This window comes from Amphiprion ocellaris, chromosome 8 (genome assembly GCF_022539595.1).
Source record: "Amphiprion ocellaris isolate individual 3 ecotype Okinawa chromosome 8, ASM2253959v1, whole genome shotgun sequence".
NCBI lineage: Eukaryota > Metazoa > Chordata > Actinopteri > Pomacentridae > Amphiprion > Amphiprion ocellaris.
In genome coordinates, this window is record NC_072773.1 from 28,544,869 (window position 1) to 28,553,814 (window position 8,946).

Here is an 8,946-nt window from a genome sequence, read left to right on the forward strand (position 1 = left end):
ATTTGTCAGCAGTTTGAGCAGGAGAAGGTGAGCTTCAGAGTAAAAATGAGATGGAAAGCTTCTTGACCCGTGTGGTGAGGTCCTGTACCAAGAGTTTGAGCAGGTTGTGAAGAATCTGTAGTTCTTTGGTCTGAAAGCACAAGAAGAGTCGACTCATTAAAGGAGAAAACAGGAGATATTGTTGGTTCTTCTGCCATTCTGCAGTTTCCTTAGACTGAATATCAAGTTTATATTTTAAATGATTTCCCATGTGAGCCCAAGAAGACTTCAATAAACTCCCTCCATCCCCTGGACACAACATATTTTATTACCATGTTAAATCTTTTTTTTTTTTTTTTTTTTTTATAAGTGGTTTTGAGTTTTAATCATAGTTTTAGCATAGTTTTTTTCCTCTTTGCTTGTTTAGTTTTGTCATCTGTGTAAAAGGTGCTAAACAAATAAAGTTGAATTGATAAACTGAATATTTGACTAACTCATGATTGTGACAACAGAAGTATTTTCATTGTGATTTAAGGGTTTATTTCATTTTTAAGGTTGGGGTTAAAATCTTGACAGAAAAAGAAGATTAAAGAAATAAACTACATAACAAAAAGCAATAAAATCAAAGGAAAAAAATTTAATACAATAAAACTTTTGAAAAGTTCTATTATTAAAAAGATTTAAGAAATTTAAGATGTAATTTTCTGATTAAACATTAAGTATTTTAATTAAATGTTTTGTCTGTTTAAAGGTTTAATAATCTAATTAAATGTTTTGCATTTTTAAAAATGTTTAATATTGTTCTTGTTTAATTGTATTTTTTAAATGTTTAATTATCGAAAATATTTTATCTGTAATTTTTAATATTTGTATTTTAAAAATTTTGTTTAATTTCATAATGACATGTATCTTGTTGAATTATCTAATTCAATATTTTGTCTGTTTAATAGAGTTAAACATGAAATACAATTAAATTATATTAAACTGACAAAATATGGAATTAGATAATTCAACAAGATACAATACATGTCATTATGAAATTAAATAAAATTTTTAAAATACAAATATTCAAAATTACAGATAAAATATTTTCGATAATTAAACATTTAAAAAATACAATTAAACAAGAACAATATTAAACATTTTTAAAAATGCAAAACATTTAATTAGATTATTAAACCTTTAAAAAGACAAAACATTTAATAAAAATATTTAATGTTTAATTAGAAAATTTCATCTTAAAGACAAAACTTCAAATAGGAATTAAACAGAAAATACAATGAAGCATTTAAAAAGAAAATTAAACATTAAAAGGTGGTAAAACATTTAAAAAGAAAAACCAAGATTTAATCGAAACATTAAATATTGGCAAAGGAAAAAAAACTCGAACAAGCCGATAAAACATTTGAAAAAACAAACATTAAAAAGAAAACATTTTGAAATCAAATCAGACATTAAAAAAGAATAAAAGATGAGAAAAAAACAAAACTAAACGTTTAAGAAGAATCAAACTAAAGGCAAAACATTTGAAAAGACACCAGTTAGACTTTAGAAGATCAAATTAAACAGAAGAGACAATAAAACGATCAAAAAGAGTTCTTGGTTTGATTGTGGACAGATTTACTAAGTGCTCATTTCAGAAAACTGCTTTCCAGATACAATCTACTAGTAGTTGAAGGCATCGATCAAACTAATGTTACCTTCTGATCTCCACAAACTTTACTGTTCAGTGAAGAGAATCAAAGTTTGTTCAGGATTTCTAAAAAACCCACAGGTGAAAGTCTGAGAAGAACTCAGATGGATGGTCTAAATGTGAAATCAAGACTCATGGTCACAAGTTTTAAGGTTTCTGTTAACCAGAAAGTTCAAACTAACAGAGAAGTACTGAGAAACTTTGAAGATTTCAGTTCTCAGACTGTCTAAAGGTTCAAACTAACAGAGAACTACTCAAGAAGTTTTAGGTTTTCAGTCCTCAGACTGTCTGAAAGTTCAAACTAACAGAGAACTACTCAGGAACTTAGAGGATTTCAGTCCTCAGACTGTCTGAAGGTTCAAACTAATAGAGAAGTACTGAGAAACTTTTAAAACTTCAGCCCTCAGACTGTCTGAAGGTTCAAACTAACAGAGAACTACTGTGGGACTTAGAAAATTTCAGCCCTCAGACTGTCTGAAGGTTCAAACTAACAGAACTACTGTGGGACTTAGAAAATTTCAGCCCTCAGACTGTGTGAAAGCTCAGGTCCTGAGGACTTGGGAGGTGTGGAGGCTTTGGAAAGTCTTGGAACTGAGGGTTCCACCCTCCAGCACAAAGGCTGAAGTCCAACCTCCTGAGAAAAACGTTCGAGTCGAGACTCAAGTTAAAAAAAAACTCAAAAACGAAAAAAAATAGATGATAAATGCGCAAAAAAAAGTAAAATTAGTATCTGAGCGAGTAGCTCAGGAGGATAAGAAGAGGACTACCAACTGGAAGATCGCAGGTTCAAGACCCACCACCGGCCTTTTTCTTTCTTTGTCTTAGTCAGAATTTTGAGAAAATCTAAGAAGTGTCTGGTCTTGAACCAGCGACCTGCAGCTCCATAGGCAAATCCTTAACTCACTGAGCTACAGATCAGATAAAAAGAAATAAATTCGTCGTCCCTTTGGCATCGTAGTTTCCGAAGTGACCACATGGGTGGAGCAAAGGCGGAGTCTGGGTGGAGTCAGGGCGGAGAGTAGGCGGGTAGGTGGGTGGCGGCCTCCCCCCTCTACTCCCCCACCTCCCCCCACCGCCCACCACACCTTCCCCCGCCCGACGAGTTCTTCGAGTCTCCACGAGTTCTTCGAGTCTCGACAGGTTTTCCCGAGTTTCTGGAGTTTCCACCAGGTCCAAGGCAGAACAAGCTGTCATGAAGAGGTGTTGAAGTCAGCCAGGATGGAATGACTTTTTACAGCGACTAGAAGGAAGATGACTAGAAGAGCAGGTCTTTAACCACCATCCATAAAATCCATGGAGTCGCTCCAGAGAAATGAAAGGAGGTCAACTTTTATCAACCTCCATCCAAATGTTCAACTTGATATCTTTACTTGGAGATTTTTAGCACCAAAAACCTTTAGTATCACACATTATTATCAGTTATTAGGACTTTAATGGAATCCACCAGCAGATTTAGTTTTTGTTGAGACACTTTGTGTCGTTGTGGGACTGCAGTATTTAAAACTCTTCCTTCTATTTGACCTCATGTTTATTAGTTTTAGTTTAAAAAGTTATTTTAGTCGTCCATTAGTCTCTTAAAAAACAAATAATAAATTGGATTAGTCAAGAGGTTTTAATTTCTTACTTTGTCATATTTTAAATATGACAAAAAATATAAAAATAAAGTGTCTTGAGACAATTTGACCTGTAATTGGCGTTATATAAATAAAATTGAATTAAAATTGTATATATCTTGTAATGTTGGAGTAATTCAGCCATATATGTTGGAAACACATTTTCTTTTTCCATTAATCTGTTGATTGTTTTCTCCAGCAATTCATTTCTTGTTTTGGTTTATAAAATGTCAAACCCAAATATATTCCGTTTACTGTCATAAAAACCAAAAAGATCTACATTCATGATGCAGGAATCAGGCAGTTTTTCACTTTTTATCTTAGTTTAGTCAGAAAGACAGTTGATAATGTGTGAACTGTTGCAGCTTGTGAGCCGTAGAAGGTTTTAATCTTTGGGGCCGAGTGTCAAAAAACATTTAGAAACCAACATCAACAAAACACTTAAAGATCTGAACATCATTTGCATGACAATGTCAAATTAAAGGACATTTATTTCCAACGTAAATGTGTGATATTCATCCTCTGGAGCTTTCTCTTCACATCGTCTTCCACCTGGACTGGTTTGGTCGGGAGCATGTGCAACAAACATTTGAAAAACTGCACTTTAACATCAATGAATGACACTGAAGTTTAATCTCTACATAAATGAAAGTGAGTCTGGATGTGCTGCTCTGTCATTAACTCCTAAGTTTAGGGAAAGTTCAAACAAAAGAGGACAGTTCAGATAAGACTTGAGAATGAGCTTATTTTGAACAAACATCTCAGATTTTCTGAGCTTCAGCACCTCTAGCAAGATATTTTAACAAGCAACTCAAGAGATCCAGAAGTTGGAGAGAGTTAGCTTTAGCTGAGCCAAAGAACATGTGGGACACTAACCTAGCAAACATTTCAGGCTTTTCTCTGTGAATTCTCAGAAATAATTTCCTATTTAATGACAGAGCTACACATCTTAACTCAGTCTCATTAAAACAGACTCTAATTCAGTGTCATCCATCCATATTAAAGTGCAGTTACCCAAAATGTTTGTTGCATGAGCTCCAACAAAACCTGTCCAGGTAGAAGGCCACTTTGACAAACAGGAAGTGGAGGATTCCAAGCAGATTTATAGAAGGGGGAACCGGACTGTACTAAGTGTGGTCGAGTATAGAGGGGTGTTTTGCGGGTTTTTAAGGCTGATAATGATTATTAGTGAGACATTTGGAGTCGATATTCATTTGCAGTAAATGAAAGTATTTAAAATCTTGGAGTTAAACTTAGAAGAACACAAACTCTAACAGAAAACTTTGTTGATACGTTTTTGTTTTGTTTACAGATATTAAGTTAAAGGAGTTTTATTCGTGACGTATAACCAATCAAATCACTCCAGAAGACAGAGCGACCACAGGTAGATAAAGATTCAGAGCCAAAGTAGCGCCATTTTTAAATGTATTTATTACCGTAAATCAGTAAAAAATAAAATACCTATAATCTGTAAATCAGTCAGCCCACAATTACTACAATTCTACAATGTATGTCTCTTTCCTTTGACTTGTTATTTGTACAATATACGATGTATATGATGGCGTTTTTTCATAGCAAAGGCTATACTATGATGTTTTCTAAGAGACATACGATGCTACTCTGGTTGTTCTGGCGCTGGGCTGCTGCAATCCTCCTCTATTGTTTTCTGGATTGTACTCAGCTGCATGCCTTCATCCACTCGGCCTCCGTTGACTCGTCCCGCCTGCCGTCTCTGGAGCTGAAGCTGGATTGGAACAGACCAAAGTACAGTCCAATCATGATGCCAGCTGCCTCTCAAAAGGCTCCTTCATCTGGCAGGTGGTGGCACTTCTTCTGAGGGGAAGCTGAGCTGGCCTGGCAGAACTTTGGAGATGTGTTCCAGTGGTTGGTGGATGTGTGGGGAGACAGAGAGGGACCTTTGAATTGTTCAGAAAGGAAAACAGGAAACCCATTGGTAGTTTTAGTTTAGGGTGCTACTGCGGTGTGTTTTTGGGCTTGAAGAGGTGAACAGGAAGAAGTTTTTTTTGTATTGATTATCTTTTACTTTGTTCCTGGTTGGAATGCCCATCAATGTCAACATGAAGTTCACTTTTAGTTCTGTTTATTTATTTTTATTTTACTAACACCCATTTGTTTTTAACCCCCTCACATGTGTTGTTGTAAACTTCCTCTTTCAAATAAATACTCGTCTAACCCTCTGGAAACCAGCGTTTGGACTGTTTTTGTGTTGCTCCTCACCTACTGACAGCTGTGGACTAAAGGCTATACTGTGACGTTTTTAGAGCGACATGCTATACTATGATGTTTGTTGGGCGACACGCTATACTATAGGCTTTTTTAATTGACATATTACTGTGACGATTTTTTGTTTTAATTTTTTTTTTTTTAAGCAACATATAAGAATTCGAACAGTTTTAAAAGTTACTATACTTTTACTTGTGCAATGAAATTATTATTCTATGGCATTTTTTAGATGACATATTATACTCTGATGTTTTCTTGAATTACATACTATTTTGACAATATACTGCACTATGACATTTTTTGAACCACATATCATACATGACAATTTTAGGCAACATCCTATCATTTTGCGCTTTTTGAACCACATAATAATCTATGTTTTGTTTTTTTTTCTTGCCAACATGCTGTACTATGAACTACAGGCCATACTATGTTATTCTTGAGTAAAGCATACTATACTTTGACATTTTCTGAACTACATCCTATACTATGGCGTTATACACAGAGTACTTTGGTTACATGTTGATTTATAATCTAGATTTTTTTCTGTTGTACTATTACAAATGCTGATACTACTACGACTCTAACAGCTGTTTATACTACTACTGCTGGTTGTACTTTTAGTATTACTACTACTGCTTGTACAACTATACTACAGCTACTATTAATCGTCTGGTATTTGGTTGTCAAGCTGCTAGCTCGCCTTAGCGTTTTGCTAGTGGCTAACTAGTTAGCTCTCATAGACTGGAAGCTCTCAACAAGATTTCATAATGAAAAAAGAGCCAAAAACTATTCTTACCTATGAAAAGTCATTCCAAGTTTCCTTGTCTCAATCGTACGACGTAGTGTGTAACTGTATGCAGCACGGTGAGCCGGCATACTTCTTGTTTCCGTTTTCACGCCGTCTACATCAACAGAATGCACTGAAACTTTGCCCCCACTAGCTTAGCCTCGCTGTAGCACGCAGCTCAAAGGGGGCGTGTCCTATCTACTCATTCATATCTATGAGAACAACGGTGGCTACACATAAGGACGTCTGGCGTTGATTAGCTGCGTAAATACCATTATATACAGTCTATGGTAAATACGTATGTGAATCGCATCATTGGCTGCAGCAGCCAGTCACTGGTCACTCACTGACTCACACTGAAAAATAGCACAGAATGAATTGTTACGTGTTTATTTTATTTACAATTTAGATGGGATTTTTTTTGTGTGCACAGCGCAGATTTTCTGTGCGCGGAGACCGTGTCAGCAGTGCGCAATTGCGCACGCGCGCAGCTTAGAGGGAACAGTGCTCATACCTGAATTTCTAACTAGCATTCACATTATATCCTGTTTAACAATCTTGCCAAATAGTTTACATTTCAGATCAATTAAATTGTTATTAATCGGTACTGAGCTTCAGAGTTAATGGTAGGGAGATTTTTAGTATTACCCATGTATTTTTGCTTGCTCATATTAAGAAAAGATGCTGTCAGAACTGATTATGATCTAATTCTACAATGTTCAGAAATCCAGCGGTCAGTATAAATCATCAATAAATCGTTTATACAAGTAGAGAGGCACAGAACTTCCGCAACCAGCTGATCATCAATATATAGTATACAGGATCATGTATACACTGCATAAATAGCCACACACTCATATATTGATCGCTATTTTGGAAAGCCCTGTGCTCCAGCATTTGTGCAGTATTTTATTCTCGTGTGCACTTCATCCTGCATGTGAATACAGGAGGAATCTAAGCAGGTAATGTTGTTCCCAGCCAGCTTTATGTAATTTGTTTGGATTGGTATCTTAACCACCACTGTGAAAAGACGTGACTTAAAGGGTCCCTGGTGACCCCCAGAGAGCAAACAGCTCTGCTCTAATAAGCTCAGTTTACTGATAGAAAAGCTGACATTAATTTCCTCCCCCAATCTCGCTCACTGCTGTTACCTTGATACCTCTTCTGACTCTTGAATGCTGATGGCCACCTCAAGGGTACCACATACACACACATCTCATAGCGCAACTAAATAATCTTGAGCGGCCCTGTGAAGGTTTTTGATTTTATTGTCCATCTTTTGGCACACACAAATAGCTTTTTAGCAATATTCTCTTCATATTCTCTCTGTCTCTCACAAGACAGCAACCCACCACCTGCTGTATAATGTTATGTAAGCAGTACTTGTACTGATGAGTGCAGAGTGAAGGAAATGGTAGAAGTGGACTAGATTCAGAAGACTTTAGAGAGGATGGGACACGAGAGAGTGGACAACCATAGAGAAACAAAAACACAGGACAAACTTAGAATTTTCTGTATACATTGAACTGTAAAATACACTAGAGAAATAGAGTTCAGGTAATGATGTATATCAATATGAAAATGAAGGCAAACTGTGTGCATTTAAAATAACAAAAAAGAAAGGAAAATCTGAATATTTCTCAAAGTGTTTGAAAGACTCACTGCTCTCATTTCCACACCATTGTGGAATTGGGAGATGGGATATTCATGGAGATATATGAGATAATTGTATCTCAGAGGTTAGAGCAAAGATAAAATGAATAAATAAATATCTTTATTGATGTTAAGCAAAAGTAGGCTCTTATTATATATTATTTAATATTGCGCATGAGTCGTTATGTTCTCAGATTAAGTTTCTTATTGCAAAGGGCCAATAAGCAAAGTAGTTCACATTTTGGCCAATCAGAGGCTTGAGCCCGCCTCCTGACTGTCCACTGCTCAGGTGCTCAAGTTCAGGTCAAATGTCAAAGAGCCACACGGAGCTGGATCGTGGATGAGAGGAAAACTTCGTAGTTAAAGTGAGTGAGGATAGAGAAGGACGACGTGCCGTTCAGTAAAAGCACTGAGCCTGCCGCCATTGTCCGGCCGATGTGGCAGTTCATTGCACTGGTGAGTTTAGTTAACTTCTAGCATGAGGGACTTTTCAAATAACAGCCTGAAAGTCCGCCAGCCATGATGCTAACTAACGCCGGTGTTCCAGTTTGACTGGTGATCAGGTTAACTGGTCATAGTTGCCATCTCCAGATGCTTCGTCCGCAGATTCGTCACGATCAGACCTGGATTTACGTGAAATAAAGATACCAGATAAAGAAGACCTCGCCGAAAAACGTCGTCATCACTATTTAATAAAGTCTGTATCCATGTAAATATCATCTACAGACAGCAAAAAGAAATGTGCGGGCCGAAATAAAAAACACGTATTTTTCAAGTACGGTGAGAGGATTCTAAACCACGTAATCCAGCGATAAAATTATAAGACCACCGTTTTACTCATTGTGCTACCGAACAGCTCGACAAACGTTCTGCTTCATCTATACAGATCACTGTCATTCTGTCAGGTGTTTAACACCTGGTGATCATTCAGGAAACACGTCCATGTCAACTGGGGATAATCACAACTTAACACA